Source organism: Neofelis nebulosa, chromosome 8 (assembly GCF_028018385.1).
Source record: "Neofelis nebulosa isolate mNeoNeb1 chromosome 8, mNeoNeb1.pri, whole genome shotgun sequence".
Lineage (NCBI taxonomy): Eukaryota > Metazoa > Chordata > Mammalia > Carnivora > Felidae > Neofelis > Neofelis nebulosa.
Window position 1 is genome coordinate 133,103,124 of NC_080789.1, and position 17,669 is coordinate 133,120,792.

A 17,669-nucleotide genomic window follows, 5' to 3' on the forward strand; every position below is an offset into this window, starting at 1 on the left:
AGAACTATTGCTCTATCTCAAGACCAGTCAGAGGAGAAAGCTAGCAGACACAAGAAGGTAGAACCAAATGAATTGCAGGAAAATGAAGCAGTGCCAGGAGATTAAGGCAAATCATGAAGCCTATCCTACCTCCGGATTTCCAGTGATTTAAGCCAATTAATTAATTCCCTTATCGTCGAAGCCAATTTGATTGGGTTTTCTGTTACTTTCACCCAGAGTCATCTTAAATAATACCTGTTATTACCTGAATAATTGGACAATTAGTAACTAGGAAGAGGGTGCAATAGAAGATGAACATGAATAAGGACAAAATCCATGCTCCAAGTTCACATATCTGCTGAAAATGATCAGTAGTTGTATTAATTACCTGCTAATTGCCTACTAATTCTTCATATGTCCTAATATGAAGATTTTTATGACATTTTGAGATTTTATACCTCTATTTTATTGCTTCTGATTTTTTCTTCATTTCTCTCGTAAGTTTTCATCCTAGTATTGGTCTTTTGTATACATGACCTTGAAATAAATTTGAAGTGACTGGTTAACGTCATTTCTGAACCCAGAGAAGATGGTCTGTGTTCACAGGAAGCAAATAATCCATTTAGGGAAAGAAAGCATCTAAGTTTTAAAACACCGTAGTAACTAACGCGACACATGAAGTAAAGTCTTATTGGGAACTGATTGAAGCAGATGGTTTGTGGTTCAGAAACTCAGGACGGCATAATTTAAGGCTTTGGGAACTAGCAGAGGCTTGGGAATGACAGAGACACTCGTGTGGGGCTTCAAAGACGAGTGGAATTCGAATCTGCAAACAGGGCTTGTGCTGGAATGTGGCAGGAGACTATGTTTGGCAAGATGGTTGAAGGGTAAGAAAAGAAGCCACAGAATCTGGACTTAAACCCATGAGCAACAAAAATAGACCTGAGACCAGGCGCTCCTATATCGTCAAATTCTGAGACGGCAGAGTTCTCTGTGAAGCCACTGCCTTGTGATTATGCGTACTCGTGTTTCTCTCTTGAAGCGGGTCTGGTGTCTTCAGTTTTCCTCTAGGACCTTAAAGAAACATGAGTAAGAGTACTGCCTCATCACTGAAATGGTTAATTTAAAATGTTTTTCAAGTTAAGTGTTAAAAAGAAAGCACAAATCTCCAAACAACCTTTATTTATATTTACTTCTAATAAGAGCTATAAAACATGTCTCAACAGGCAGCAATTTAATTACATCCATGCATTTGATCCGGAGAACATCCTGTTGACAATAAACCCTTACCTATAAATGTACATTGAAAACACAAATTAAGCAACCGCGTTAAACAGTGTGGTCTGTTTCCTAGATGCCCTAAGTTTTGCTCTGGAATTGTTTCTATGACCTCAGGGAGCCCCTGTGTTCTCTGTACAGTCCATTACGTTAACTTTACTTTAAATTTGGGAAGTCAGAGGCATGGGACCATGTCCCCAAGGTAGGGATATCACAAAGAATTTATAATTTCAAAAGTCAACCGCTCATCCTAGGAGTCTTTCCAAAAGACTTGCGAATTTCTTTATATAAGAAAGAAAAATGCTATTCTTGTTCAGCTGCCCAGGAATAAAAGCTATAATCAGTCACGTGGTGTGCTTTCCAATGGTTGGCCACATTTCATTTTGGGGAGTGGGCTCGCTTTTCGGAAGGCGCTGTTTGTTAGCAAATTCCCATAACATTACCAGGGTGTTTTACTACCTCTAAGTGGATAGGATTGGAAGAAATGGTGGAGACATTTGGAACTCTGTGGTAAAATGTTTATTTTTGTGTGAATTACTCTTTCTGTTGTAGAATCGCATAGCACCCACCTACCCTCACCCCCCACACACGGATAGGTAAAAACCCACCCACTCTCCTGGCCTTTGCTTATGTGTGCAAATGTACACACACAGAGCTTTGGAAATTAGAATCCTTTATTTAGTAAAGAATTTTAAAAAGTGTGACCCTTTATTAATAAAAGAACATAAACTTCCTACGATATTGGCTTTAAATTTTATTTCACGTTGTGACACAATATAAAACCCACTAAATACACACTAACTGAAACAAACATTTCACTAACCCATACTTGCCTTTTTAATAGGAGATGGACTCAGAATTTTTTTATCGTAATAGTATCTTTCGTTGAAAAATAAACAAGGGAAGGTTATAACCCATAACACTGATTTCATGTCACTCGCTAATGGGCCACATCAGTTGAAAATCACTGGCTTTAGGTACATGATGTAATGTTTGTGGACAATTCAAACACATGTAAACATATTCACATATTGGTTTGTGAATATGTGAACTAGGATTCTCCTGAGTCAGGGATTACCACTAGAATAATTCTGAGACTTGGTATTTCATTCCCCCCCCCCCCATCTTTCAAGGTTTATCTATTTATTTTGAGAGAGACAGAAACAGCACACCAGCAGGGGTGGGGCAGAGAGAGAGAGAGAGACAGAGAGACAGAGAGACAGAGAGACAGAATCCCAAGCAGGCTCTGTGCTGTTAGCACAAAGCCCAATGTGGGGGCTCGGACCCATGAAGTGTGAGATCATGACTTGAGCCAAAATCAAGAGCCAGATACTTAATAGTGATACTGACTGAGCCACCCAGGAGCCTCTCAGTATTTCATTTTTAATGCTATCATGGTAGAAATATTTGTGCTGCCAGCACTTTTTCCCCTTGGGTAATATCAGTAAATTATATAGCCTAAATTCTTTTAGATGTCCAGAAATCTCTTGAAACATAAAGAAATACCAAAGCAGCTCACTCCTGCCACGCTATATTTCTAGAACCAACTTTATTTAAGACCTCTTGCTGTGCACATGTTCCTTGTGACATGTTCGAGTGCAAAGAATATTCCACAATGTGATGAATAGATTAGCAATTGTTGATAGTGCCAGAAAAGTTTCGGAGAGTATCCGTGGGCTGGATTACAGGACAGACTCTCTCCCACGAGGAGTACAAGCCAAGTGGGACCAGGATTTGGACTTGATGCGTGCCCTGTTGTAAATGCCGGAAAACACTTCTCTGCACCCGCTTGTGTGTTTTTAGGTAGCACATCAGTAGGTTAGGTAAAACCTCACCTTCATCAATTCAGTGACCTAAGCAGGTCATAATTTGTTGTTACACGCACATCTTTTTGCAGAAAGGTTATTGGCCTATTCGGCTTGGGAATGCATTTTAAACTTTGTAATCAAACAACAGGGGGTCAGGCGTGTTTGGCAACAAATGAATACATTAGTGTTGGAAACCACACTGGAGCATTTAACTTCTCACTCAATTTTTTAAAAATTTCCACTCACAAACTGGAAATATGATATATTTCACAAATACACTTAAGTCAAACTCATTAAAGCAGAATAGTAAACTTATTGTTCCCAAAACCAATACAAGATTTGTGCTAATTCATCTCTGTTTTCACCTTACTCCTCTGGGAGCACGGGGTAATAACTAATAAAGCTTAGTCATGAAATCTACAGCCCCAAGGCGAGGTGATCTGACTGATCAATGTTAAGATGGAGTACAATGCTTTGCCTCATCAGCATGAAGCTCTCTCTATTCAAAGGAACCTTGGAAGAAAAAAAGGCAAAAGGCACCATCTGGATGGAATTACAAAGTGGCTGATGTGTATAATGGCTTTGTTGATGGTGGTCCATTTTGCCCTGAAGGAGTTACATTATAATTCTGTTCCTCTCGAGGCAAACTTCATTCTGCCTCAGAAGTGGATCAATAGCTGACTTGGGATTTTGTTCTTGTACTTTTCAGAACGTTGACTCTCCTCTACCTCCAGACAAGAGTGCGCTAACCTTGCTTTCTAAAGCAAACACCCTCATGAACACAGCAGACAGTCACTCCATTTCATGCAATTGTTTGTAAGGTGGTGGTGACACTTAGTTTTAAACAAAAGGATAGGGGGAGGGGCTACCCGAAGATCTGATTTATAACAGACCCCCAAACCAAGATTACGGAAAGATTTGCCACAAGACCGACCCTCCGGTATTTCTCAGAGAAGGAGATATTGTTAGCACAATGGGATCTTAAGCCTACTGGGTTCTATTTAAGAGCGTAAGGAATATTCAGGGATTTCTAGACATCTCTAAACCATTTTGAAATCCTGAAACAATTATTTTGAGAAGTGACGTTTGTTATTTTTGTAGGTCTTTATATCTGCTTTAACAAAGGGATTTGGATTTTACAGATGCTAGTATCTAAATTGGAATAAGAATGGAACAGATTTGGTGACTCTGGGGACCTCACTATCCGCACCCATGGCAACTATATCTGAACGGTGTCTCCCACTTCAGTTCAAGGACGACTTTACCAGCTGAGCTTTAATTAATGATAAATCAACAGACAGGTGACAACCATTATATTCTTTCACCTTATCACTGGGGCTAGAGTTAGTGACAAAGTTTTAATTAAATTTTAACTTTATCTTACTTAATTAACGTTATATGAAGACGGAACACACATACATGGGCACATACATATTGGCATGGATGTATTTGTTTAGTAATTAAAGTTTCCCAATTTCTGATTTTATACCAGAGGGCTGAAAGGGAAAGAAATAGTATTTAACCCAAATTAATCCAGTATAAATTTAACATTCCGCAATTGTCATTCTCAAACGTAAAATACTTGAGTGTCTGATAAATGTGCAATAAATGTTAGTTAACAATAACAATTTTCCTGGTCTTGTTTGCCCGCCTTTGTTCGGAGTATCTCTCCACACTCTTGCACATTTTTCCCACAAGCCTGTCCATGGGATACACTGGCTATAAATAATAAACATACTGATCTTTTCAGTGACTTAAGAGAAAGTAATGGCCCTGGTTTTCATGGATCCATTTTATACATTTAACTTAGGGGTAGGGGTCATGTCTACATGTTCTTCCTAATTCCCCAACACTCCTTTCAGGCCGCCTTTTCTTGTAGGGAATTACCCTCATCTTTAATTTAGAACTGTAGGGGAGGCTCACTATAAGACATTTACAAATACTTAAAAGCAGAGAGAAAATATGAAAGTCACTTTAAGTTATGTCACCTATTGATAGCCATAATTTATATTATTTACTAATTTCCTTTGTCTTTTTTTTTTTAAATGCATATATTACTCTCAGTCTTTAAAGAAAACTAGGATCATCCTATCAGTATGCCCTAGTGGCCTATTTTTCACTTAGACATTTTAAATATTATGTCACGTCATTAAATATTCCTCAAAACTATTATTTGCAATGACTGCTTAACATTCCTTTAGGTGAATAAACATTCCTTTTCTTCTGTGTTAGACATGTAGATTGTATCAATATCTTGCTATTATAAATAAATGGTAATAATCTTTGCACACTAATTAAAATTTTTTTAAAAGTTTGTTTATTTTTGAGAAAGACAGAGAAAGGGAGAGAGGGCGTGTGGGGGGGAGGGGCAGAGAGAAGCAGGCTCCAGGCTCCGAGCTGTCAGCACAGAGCCCGTTGTGGGGCTCAAGCCCACAAACCCCGAGGTCATGACTTGAGCCGAAGTCAGACGCCTAACCAACTGAGCCACCCAGGTGCCCCTGCACACTGACTATTAGTAAACATTGTTGACTGATTCCGGTCCTTTGGGGGCCATTTAATCCACAGTTTGATGGATAGTACGTGAAGCTGTAATTCATTTCCTTCTTTGGGAGCACTGAGTAACTGTCAGCTTGTCATGATGTGTCTCATGTCTCCTGGCAGGGGAAGGCAACGTGCCCTCTGTAAGGAAGCCAGCCCCCAGAGCAGCTGCAAGCTGATTTTATATCCAGCCCAAACTTCCCAAAAGATCCAGAATCACTTACCTTCTTTCATAATGGAACAGTGCATGACACAGAGTAGATAGGCACCAAATCCTTGTAAACAGAATATCCAAGAATCTGTTGGACATTTCGCTTGCTTATCTTACAGGTGCTTCAAACTTAACAATGTCCATATGCTGAACTCTTAATAACTGCCACGAATCTCTCATAAACCAAACATAACACCCTTTGTGTCTCTCTCTCCCTCTTCCCCATCTCAGCAAACTGGGCCATGATTCACACGTTTTGTCAAAACTTTCCCAGAAAGCTGGGAATCATCCCCGACATGCTTGTCTCCCTCACCCCATGCAGCAAGTTCTGTCGCTTTCTCTACAGAATCGTCACTTCCAACCCATCTTCTGTCGTCGCTGCGGCCACTAAGTACCCTGGCCCAAGCTACCACCAGCTCACGGTGAGCCCTTCTCTCCGGTCGTCCCACCTCCACCACTGATCTCTTTCATACTGACATTTTTAAAAAATTCATTTGCAGCCTTTTGCACTGAGCATTTTATTTTATTTTTATATTCTTAAAATAAATATTTATCTACTTTTGAGAGAGAGGGCATGAGCAGGGGAGGGACAGAGAGAGAGAGAGAGAGAGAGACAGAGGGACAGAGGATCCAAAGTGGGCTCTGTGCTGACAGCAAGTGACAGCCCAGTGTGGGGCTTGAACTCACAAACCATGAGATCATGACCTGAGCTGAAGTCGGACACTCAACCGACTGAGCCACTGAGGCGCCCCTGCACCGAGCATTTTCATAAAATACAAACTCAGATTCCTTTTAAGGGTTAACAAGTCACTGCCTGATTTGTCCCGACACAGGTCCTCTCGTAGGCTCTGTGACGATTCCGATGTTTGTCGTCCTCAGGGAATCCACGTACACTGTCCCTTTCTGTTCTGGATCTGTCTCCCCCTTCCCTGGGGCCCTTCACAAAGCTGTATTCTTCTTATACTTCAGGTCTGGACATATCCCACCTTCTACAACACCCATCACTCTCTATCAATGTGCCTTTCTTATTTTCCTCACTGCACTGACCATGATTTATAATCTTATTTTTGGTTTTCCTTTGTCTCTCTCACTAGATGAAAGCCACAGAAAAGCAAGGGCCATACCATCTATTTTATTTATAGGGTTTGATTCCATGCCTAGCACAGTGCGTGGCACAGAGTGGACCCTTCAGGGGTAGTTGCAGGGATAGACATGACTACAGGATCCATCACTCCGGGGTGGTTTGGGGATAACTTAGAACAGTCTCCATCTATAGGTCCACCAGGCTCCCAAAGGATGGATCTTCTCCTAGTTGGGCAACACCAGCAACTACTTTAGCTTATTTTTCCAAAGCTCCCTGAAAGAATTCTATCCTTGAAAAAAAATCTAGATCACCGTTTTGTAAGTTCAACAAATGGTTTCTAAGCTCTTTCTGCAAGGTGCATTGTATTCTCTGGCGGTGTGGCACTCCGATGCCATCCAGCTGTCCCTTAGACAGGAACGTGACTTGTCTCCTACTTTTCGTCTCATACTTGTCTTACGTTTCTCACTGTGCACCTGGCCCTACTGCGGAGCCAAGGTTAGGCTCACAATCCTACTAAGGGACATGGCTAGGTGGTGACAGGGCAGTTTTCCACTTTGCTGCGCTTGAGATATTGAAATCATTATTGTAATCATTTAGTAATGTAATTATTTTATTAATGCTTATTAAGAACAGCAACTCTAAGACCAACATCATATGATCCAAATCGCCAGTTTTGAGGCCTAAGAGATTTAGTAACAGGTTTAAGAAAATCAAGGAACCACCTCACAGAGATTGCTGGTCTCTGTTCAGTGTTCAGCACAGAGATGGTGGAAGGAGAGTGAGGATTCTCTCTTACAACATGCATCAGAGGGGCGCCTGGGTGGCTCAGTTAGTTAAGCGTCCTCAGCTCATGATCACAAGGTTCGTGAGTTCGAGCCCCGCGTCGGGCTCTGTGCTGACAGCTCAGAGCCTGGAGCCTGCTTCGGATTCTGTGTCTCGCTCTCTCTCTGCCCCTCCCAGCTCGTGCTCTGCCTCTCTCTGTGTCTCAAAAATAAATAAACACTGAAAAACAAAAACAAAAAACAATACACATTGAAACTTATTTATGGGGTCTAGCCTCATTCAGAAGCTAAAGTTAAAATAATTCACTTCAAAAAGTTTTGATTTAGAACTCTATCAGATGGCTAATCAATCCCAAATCTAGGTCTCTTTTTTGGCTGAGCCTTATTTGACACAGCCTCTTTCCAAGAGGCTGCCAGCACTAGTGAAATTCTTAAATTCTCCATACGCAAAGAGAGCAACTATAGCACATTTTGCCAAATAAATGCATAATTGAACATTAAACATCTGGTTTTTAAAGACTGTGCCAATATTGTCCACGTTCTCTGTTATCCTGGTTTTCTGCAGATTTACTTGTTGCCCTCAAAGAATACAGACTATTCGGTTTTCATAATAAGAAATCCTGCTGCAAGATTTAAAAATAAGACAGTGAATGAAAGCTGTGAAAGGAAAGGCAGCTGATTTGCCTTAGATGAATGGTGAAGATTTAGGCGACTCAAGGATTCACGCCCCGGACTGGCCATCTAATTAAAATGAGAAATGAGACAGACAGCAGCCAAGCAGTTTGGGGAATTACTAATCAGGCAAAAATGTAAAATAGGGACACTATCTTTTAGAATGTTCGTTTGCGTCTCTTATGTCACCAAGTCCAAATGACAGGCAGGAAAGAATATCAACATGATGCAGACTACGTTAAAAAATGGCTGACCCTCCTAGTAGCACACGATAGATGGGAAGAACAGATGATCAGCCTTGTTCAAGTGCAGAAACATTGAGAAATTACCAGGGAGTATGCAACTTACCCAAAGATAGCTACATCAAGCTCAGAGATAGGGAATACTGATGCTGGGCTAGTTCCATGGTCTTTTTAGAGAGGTCATCTTCCATCCGAGGGACACCCGCAGAAAAAAATATCCACAAGTAGTGAAGCAGAATGAAGGTAGGTGGTCTATGTGGGGATAGATGGATCCGCTGGAGGAAAATGGAACTGGTTTAAGATTATACTAACTATTGGCAAGCAGGCCAGTTAGGAGGAGGTTAAACACAACACACATCTCAAACCCCCAGGATGAAGCCTGCTGCTTTTCGGAGAAAGGATCTGCCAAGTTCTCCACTTCAAAGAGAGCTCCGTAGGGGTGCGGACGAAGGGAAGAATTTTGGAGGGACATGTGAAAATGTTTACATGGATCCAGGAGAAGAGACTGAACAAATTCACATGGACTAGGAAATTGCCTTGAAAACTATAAAATGAGATAGGGGCCAAGAAAGGAAAATAATTTAGTGAGAAATCCAGGTGCTGAAGCAGCAGTTTTGACCAATAGAATGTTATTGTGCACACATGACTTCCATTTCTAGTTCTCTAACTTCTTGCTTGCTGAGTGATGATGGGAAAAAGAACCACAAGTAGGCCATGTCCATGAAACAGGCCTCTTTGCAAATGTCTCTTCAGTTTTTATCAGAGGTGTTTTTTCCCCCTATAGCTTTACATGGCATAGTTTTGACGGATTTGACAACAAGCACCTTCCGCATATCTTTTAGGGAAGGAGCTTTTCCCACAGGAATAAACTAATATTCATGTCTGTGAGTTGACTTTTCTGAGCCTTGATGTTCTGGTGATGTCTAGGAAGGCTGGCCATGCATGGGCTGTTTTGAAAACCTCGTGTGTGAACCCCATGTGCCAGGAAAGGTTGGCAAGATGGAAACAGGGAAGGTTGCTCACTGGCTTTCAATTTAGGTAGAGAGTGGATGTAGGCAGGAAAAGATTCCTCTTCTTCACACAGAGCCTCTCTGTGACTTAAAAAATCTTGATCCTGCAGTCATAACATGAGGGGGAAAAATTAATGGCAGTATTGGCCAATTTAATGTCAGATTGGAAAGGGCCCAACTCATGTTAGATACTCAATAAGTGCTTGCTGAAAAAAGAGAACAATTTTTCTAGTGTAATAGGCAAACATATAAATACATATTTTGAAGTAAGAATATGCAATGTCTTTTCATCACACAGGCTTTTGGTAATTGACATGGAGGGTGGGGCATGCTTGGTTGGATGGGATGAGGTGTATGTGACACCCACAGTGGTGGGTCACACAAATGCTAGAGATGTCTGTGATGGCATAGGATCAATACAAGCACTGGTGTCAACTTTTCCTTAATTGGGAACCAGTAGATACCATAGGGAATTTCTCTGTAAAAGTACTCTTTAGACACTTTGGAACTGCACTAATATAAAGAAGTACTAAATTGCATGTACTATTACTGCTAATTTATGACCAAAAGATTTCTCCTTGTTTTTGCAAATGTGAATCATTCTGCCTAACATCTCCAGGCACTGAAATTATATGCATCTGAATGATTTAAGGTGCAAAATAACACTGATCTTTTCAAAACTCAATAGGAGAGAAAATAGGTGTTTAGAAGTGATCGTGACTTCTAATGCTTTTCTCGTGATACAGGTGGCAGAGTGAGTTAGTAACATTTGTACTTCTTTATATGGACTTGAGATTTTAGAGTTTCTTTGAGCACTTTTGGATCATTTTCACTGCTTCAGATATTTGTAAAACTGTCTTACCAACTTATTTGGAAAACATTCGCTTAAGAACAAATGGATTTTTAAAAAATGCATGTATAACACATTGGTGTGAAGAAGGAAAAGGATATGAGAAAAACTTTGCCTCTATCTTTCACATCTTGGAACTATCAAAGATGGTGAAGGATGCTGAACTGGAGTCATTTCACTTACGGTGGGCCCCCAGAGCCCCCATTTTGCTTTCCAGGGTTTTGGTTATCCCTGGTCAACGGTGGTCTTAAAGCAGATGACCCTCCTTCTGACATATGGTCAGAAGGTCACTGGTAGCCTAATGCTGTATCACAATGCCTACATCATTCGCTTTGCTTCATTTCATCACGTGGGCATTTTATCATTATGCACTTCATAACACAGGTGAATACAGTACAATTAGGTATTTTGAGTGAGGGAGACACCACATAGCTTGTATTACAGTATATTGTTTAAATTGTTCTTATTATTAGTTACTGTTTTGATCTCTTACTGTGCCTGGTTTATAAATTAAACTTTATCATAGGTATGTATGTGTATGAAAAAAACATAGTATATATGGGGTTTGGTATTTTTCGTCATTTCAGGCATCCACTGGGAGTCTCGGAATATATCCTCCATGGATAAAAGGGGGACTAGTCTATATCTATATCTATATCTATATCTATATCTATATCTATATCTCATTGGAACATTTGCCTTAAATAGTGTCTTTAAGAGTTTATCGGGGGGGCACCTGGGTGGCTCAGTCAGTTGAGCATCTGAATCTTGATTTTAGCTCAGGTCATGATCCCAGGGTCATAAGATCGAGCCCTGTGTTGGGCTCTGTGCTGAGCTTGGAGCCTGCTTAAGATTCTCTCTCCCTCTATCATTCTGCCCCCCACTGCCACCACTTAAAAAAATAAATAAAGAGCTTATGTGGTCTGGATGGTACCCAACCAAAGGTAATTATCCTTTCTGTGTGATAGTCTAATTGTTTCCATAGCAACCACAATGGGTTAAGATGTCACAAAGAGGATTAAGATTTCATTTTAGAATAAACAACAGGAATGAAACATCACTAAGACAAAGATGCTGTTTTTGCATTAAATAAATGAGTGGGAAATAGACAAAATGGAACAGCAGTATTTTCCAATTAAAAAATTTCTTGCACTTAGAAGTTGCCTGTCAGTGAGGGAATCCTCAAATGTGAGTTTGCACAGATGGTGTCTTCTCATCAGGGGTGAGAAAGACCCAACTATATGTAGCCATTTAGAGATTAGAGCTATTCTCAGTTTTTCTAAGCACAGTCCTTTATCTAGCTGCATGGCATGAAACACTCTGCAGAAAGAGTGTATTATTGTGTGTAACCTGTAACTTGTCATTTTAGTTTTTCATCAAAAACGCTCCAATTTCTCCTAGTCTAACGAAGCTTGCTTTGCTTCTAAAGACCACCACTTATTCCAGTGGAGACAGACAGCTGCTTTCACACGCTGTATCACAAGGAACGTCTTTGGGTACCTTCCAAGTCGGAGGAACTTTTTTTTGGGAAAGATTAAGTCTATTATGGGCTCAGAGGGATATATGGACTGTGGAAATATTTTCTAAACCAGGAGAAGAACCCCATAAGAACCAAGGCTATTGTCTTCCCCATTTACCCAGAAATGGAAACAGTCCTGGGCACATAGTAGATACTGACAAAGTATGAAGGAGCAAATGCAAGTAGTCTTAGTGTACATTCCCAGTGAGGTGGAAGACCCTGGCCAGGGCAGGGAGCACTGCCCTAGTCATGCAGAGACAAAGCTACACTGGCAGGTAGACACCAAGCCATTCTGGAAGCCATGACACACACTGATGGTCGCCCTTGCCATTTCAATGGAAGCTTCTCTCTTTCTCCATGGGATGACTTAAGGCTACATCTTTTGGCTAACCTGATTTACTCCAAGTTGACTCTACCTGAGTGACAATGTTCTTGTAAAGAGATGGTGGAGAAAGGGGTGTGTGGCCATACACAGAAGTAAATGTTAGTTGATTAAGGATCCAAGTGGAAGATTCAGGCGTGCCCGGGTGGCTCAGTCAGTTAAGCGTCTGACTCTTGATTTCAGCTCAGGTCATGATCTAACGGCTCATGAGATCAAGTCCTGCACCGGGCTCTGTGCTGATGGCAGGAAGCCTGCTTGAGATTCTCTCTCTCTCTCTCTCTCTCTCTCTCTCTCTCTCTCTCTGCCGCTCCCAAGCTTGTGCACTCTCTGTCTCTCTCAAAATAAATAAAGAAACATTAAAAAAAAAAAAGGATTTAACTGTAAGACTGAAACCATACAAGCACAGAGAGAAGTGAATTTCTCCTTATCCTTGAGAAAGACTTGTCAATGATGTCTTAAAATCAAGAGGTAATAAAAGATTGATACATCTGACTACATAACAATGAGAATATTTTACATGATAAAAACCTCATATAAATAATATCAAAAGACAACTGATAAACCGGGAGACAATATTTGCAACATATATCATAGACAAAGGGCTGAGGTCCCTAATACATAAAGAACTTTTAAAAACTTGAGAGACAAAGGATCAAAAACACAGTAGAAAAATGGGAAAAGATTCAAACAGATAATTCATGAAACACATATGAAAATGTCCTTACACATATGGAAAAACAGTATGGTTAGAGTGTAATCTTAAATTTTGAATTAAATTTTAATGAAAAACAAGTCTGATGTGTTTCTCACCTATCAAATTAGCAAAGACTAAAAAATATAATAACATAGCCTGTTGTCACACATTCCAACTAGGAATGCAGACTGATAAAAAAAAAGTCTAAGAGATATTTGGCAATATCTATCAAAGCTACATATGCACTTATTTTTTGACACAGGGGTTTCACTTTCTAGGAAGATAAACCTAAAACAATATGCAAATACATATGCATGTGATTATTCCTTATAGCATTGCTTGTAATTGCAAAACATTGGAAAAAACCTAAATACGCACAAATAGGAGGATCACCGAATAAACTAGTGTATAGCCACACAATAGCATAGCATACAACTGTAGAAAATAAATTTCCAGAATATATTGTTAAGTGGAAAAAACAAAATGCAAACTAGAATCTATAGTATGCCACCTTCATGTAAGAAAACGCACAAGTATTTGCTTATTCGTGCAAAGGAAATATAGGAAAGATAAACAGAAACTGAAGAGACTGGTTTCCCAACAGAGGGTGGGTGGGAAAGGGTGAGGAGAATGGGGATACAGGGGGTTTGATAAGGAGGGACTGACACACTTTTCTGAGTATACCCATTTGGATAGCTCTCACTCTTAGAACCACAGTTTTTTTTTACCTAGTCAAGAAAATCAAGAATAAGAAAACAAGACATGTGGAAACCTCACAATGAAATACTAACAATACCAAGTTAACATAAAATGTATTATGAATTGGTGACAGAACCACACTGAAGGGGGAGTGGAGAGAAAAACTAACCAAAATAACTTTAGGAAACAATATTATGATTAAATGGTGTAAATCCAAAGACAACACACACACACACACACACACACACACACACACACACACACACATATCTGTATACAAATCCAATTATTAAATTTGTTTCAGGGTATGGGCTATACATTCTGAGACTACTTTATATGTATATTAGGGTTGAATAAATAAGTAAATGCATTGTACATAACGAGAACTAGGTTCTTCACTGTTACAGAAAGAAGCTATAAACAAGGAAGGTGAAAAAGAACCTGTGGGGTGTGGATTAGAGTCTGTCTATCTATCTATCTATCTATCTATCTATCTATGCAAACAGATGGCAATAGAAAAATAGCTGTTTGTGGGTATGATGGTTTGGTATACATACATATATTTTCACTAGCTCTATCTTCTCAGAGGTCCTATAAGCAGTGGTTTTTCAGTAGTAATTGCATACATTGGGTCAAGATTTTGGTTTCTAAACACTATTTTCCAATAAAGGGAGCAGGGGTTCCTTGGAGACGTGGTAGGTCCCAGAGTTGGAGCAGAGAAATATAAGAGCCTGAAACATCTTGTGGTTCTATAAAGTAGCAATTGCTCCAAATGGTTGGAGGACAAATGAGTCAACCCCAAGAGGTTCCTCATGGCAAAGTCTGGAACTATTTGAGATATTTATACTTTTTATATGTTTTATTGAAAAATAAATGAGTATTGGGTAATAGAATGGCATAAGTTCATACTGATATAAATAGATAAATAAGGGAGAAGGAATGTCTTTTTAAGAATTCCAACTAATAAATATAGAAAGAATGACATAGAAAAATCACCACTGGGCAAATAACATGGCAATAAGTGTTGCAGACAAGAGCCACAAAGTGGATGCTAAAATCAGGGTGCAAAGGCTTGAGGAGGAATCAGGATACCTGCATAGTCTCAAAGTCTTGAAGATAAGGAATTTCAAGAGAAAAATAGCAACTTCAGAAGTGGAAATATCTAGTAGATACACCTTAACCAACTGATCAAAGTCAGCTTCCCCAGTAATAGGGCACATCAGCCTCATGAAGGCCCAAGTATGATGCCCCGAGAAGGGCAACGTCATTTCTGCGGTGTTCTTGCCAAAATGAGTAACCTTTCTGATCAGGAGGAAACATCAGACAAACCCCAAAAGAGGGATATGCTATAAAATAACTGACGAGAGCTCTTCAAAAATGTCAAATTCACACATGATGAGGGAAGAATAAGCGAACTTCACAAATGGGAGGAAACTAAGGGATAAAGGGCAGCAGTGGAAAACCTGGTGAAATTCGAATATGGTCCATGGTTTTGTTGAGTCTTGTATCAATTTAATTTACCAGTTATGCTCATTTTACGGTGATGATGTCAACATTAGGGGAAGCTGGATGATGAGTATTTAGGAACTCTTCTATTTCTATAACGTTTCTGCAAGTCTAAGATTATCTCAAAATAAAAAAGTAAAAAAAAAAAAAGAATGCAAGGTGCAATAAAATTTGTTCCCACATGGTACAGTTTTCAGGAGGTTGCATTGATCATTGGTTAGCATTGGTGTATCTAAACATTTGAAGATTTGAATAAAATTCACAATTTTTTCGATACTTAAATAATCATTGTGAAAAAATAGAAAATCAGGCAAAAGAAAAAAAAATCTGTCATTCCACTGTTAATCTGTTAATGTACATTTGCCCAAATTTTCCAATGGATGTAAATATGCATGTATTAAAATGTGAATATACGTGCACATACATAGTTTTTTGTTAGAATCCGATTCCATCTGATAATTTGCTTTTTTCACTTAAAGTTAAGCTAGTATATATTTTGTATACACCTAAAATCTCACTTTTTCCCCTTTTATATAGATTTTAATTTTTATAAGGATTTTAGATTTACAGAAAAATTGAGAATATAATATAGAGAATTCCCATATACTTCACACTCAGTTTTTCCTACTATTAACATCTTATATTAGTATGGTACATGTGTTAATGAGCCAATACTGACAGATGATTATTAAGTAAAGTCCATATTTTATTCAGGTTTTTTTTTTAACCTAATTTCCTTTTTCTACTCTAAGATCCCATTCAGGATGCCAAAAATTGCATTTACTTGTCATGTCTCCTTAGGCTTCTCTAGACTGTGACAGTTTTCTCAGATTTTGCTTATTTTTGATGACCTTGACAATTTTGAGAAGTACCAGTCAGGTATTTTGTAGGATGCACTTCTATTGGAATTTGATATTTTTTTCAAGATCAGATTGGGGTAATGGGGTTTTGGGAGGAAGAGCACAGAGCCAAAGTGCTATTCTTATAACATATCAAGTGTCTATACCATCAAGATGATTTATTTATTTTTATTTTTTTATTTTTTTTTATCAAAATGATTTATATTAACATGTTATCAGTGTTGGTCACCTGGCTGAGGACTGTTTTTCAGCCTTCTCCACTATAAAGTTCCTCTCTAGAGACCCCATTTTCCATACTGTACTCTTTAAAAAGAAGTCACTATATATATTCCACATTTATTTATTTTTTAGACTGTTATTTAATGTCTTATTTTTTATAAAGAGGTAAGAGAATTTTATCTTGTAATAATTGTATATATATATGTATATGCACATATACAATTTCAATAAGACTTTTAAAAAAGCAATGACAAAAGTTATACAACTTTGGATGGAGACAGAAATGATCTTTGAAGTTGTCTCATCTTCAGTTTCCTTCTTTCTGCTTCATGAAACATGAAAGAGATGCCTCCCATTGAGAAATATATTTTCTTCTATCTAAAACTTTCAGTTTTAAGTTTAAATATTTAATCTACTAAATCCTGGTTTACTCTATATTCTGTCTGAAACCTAAATCCATGTAAAACTTGAAAAGATAAAATATTCAAATGTTATACATTGAAAGAACTCCTTAATTAACTTCATAATATCAACAATTTTGAAAATATTTGTTTTAACAATTTTCACCCTAGTTGTCTAAAGATCCAAAGATTTCAAACTTTTGTAATGAACATAGTTTCATGATTTTTACCCTTAAAGCTTAACTTTAAAAAAGTTTGCATTTATAATACATAATGAAAAAAATATTTATTTATTTATCTATCTATCTATCTATCTATCTATTTATTTAATATGAAATTTATTGTCAAATTGGTTTCCATACAACATCCAGTGCTCATTGCAACAGGTGCCCTCCTCAATGCCCATCACCCACTTTCCCCTCCCTCCCACCCCCCCATCAAACCTCAGTTTATTCTCACTTTTTAAGAGTCTCTTATGGTTTGTCTCCTTCCCTCTCTGTAACTTTTTTTTCGCACTTCCTTTTCCCCTCCCCCATGGTCTTCTGTTAAGTTTCTAAGGATCCACACTAAGAGCGAAAACATACAGTATCTGTCCCCCTTTGCCTGACTTATTTCACTTAGCATAACACTCTCCAGTTTCATCCATGTTGCTACAAAAGGCCATATTTCATTCTTTCTCACTGCCAAGTAGTATTCCATTGGATATATAAACCACAACTTCTTTATCCATTCATCAGTTGATGGACAGTCAGGTCCTTTCCATAATTTGGCTATTGTTGAAAGTGCTGCTATAAACATTGGGGTACAAGTACCCCTATGCATCAGCACTCCTGTATCCCTTGGGTAAATTCCTATATTCCACATTTAAAGATAGAGTCTAATTTTAATGGCTTCAGAAATATGAATGTCTTGTAGTATACCTAACCTATTTATTT

The 17,669-nt window shown here is 38.6% G+C and overlaps 1 protein-coding gene across 2 annotated transcripts in view; it reads right to left on the reverse strand.

Annotated features, from left to right (window-relative positions):
• The window catches only part of CELF2 (CUGBP Elav-like family member 2), an 835,088-nt gene that overhangs the window by 566,836 nt on the left and 250,583 nt on the right, over positions 1-17,669 (reverse strand). Inside the window, exon 1 of one of the 2 annotated variants that reach the window (XM_058682202.1) lies at positions 922-1,053. The exons of the other annotated variant lie outside the window; for it this stretch is intronic. The gene's annotated coding sequence lies outside the window, so the exon portion shown is untranslated. Of the gene's footprint in view, positions 1-921; positions 1,054-17,669 lie in introns of those variants that run through there. 2 annotated transcript variants of the gene reach the window in all.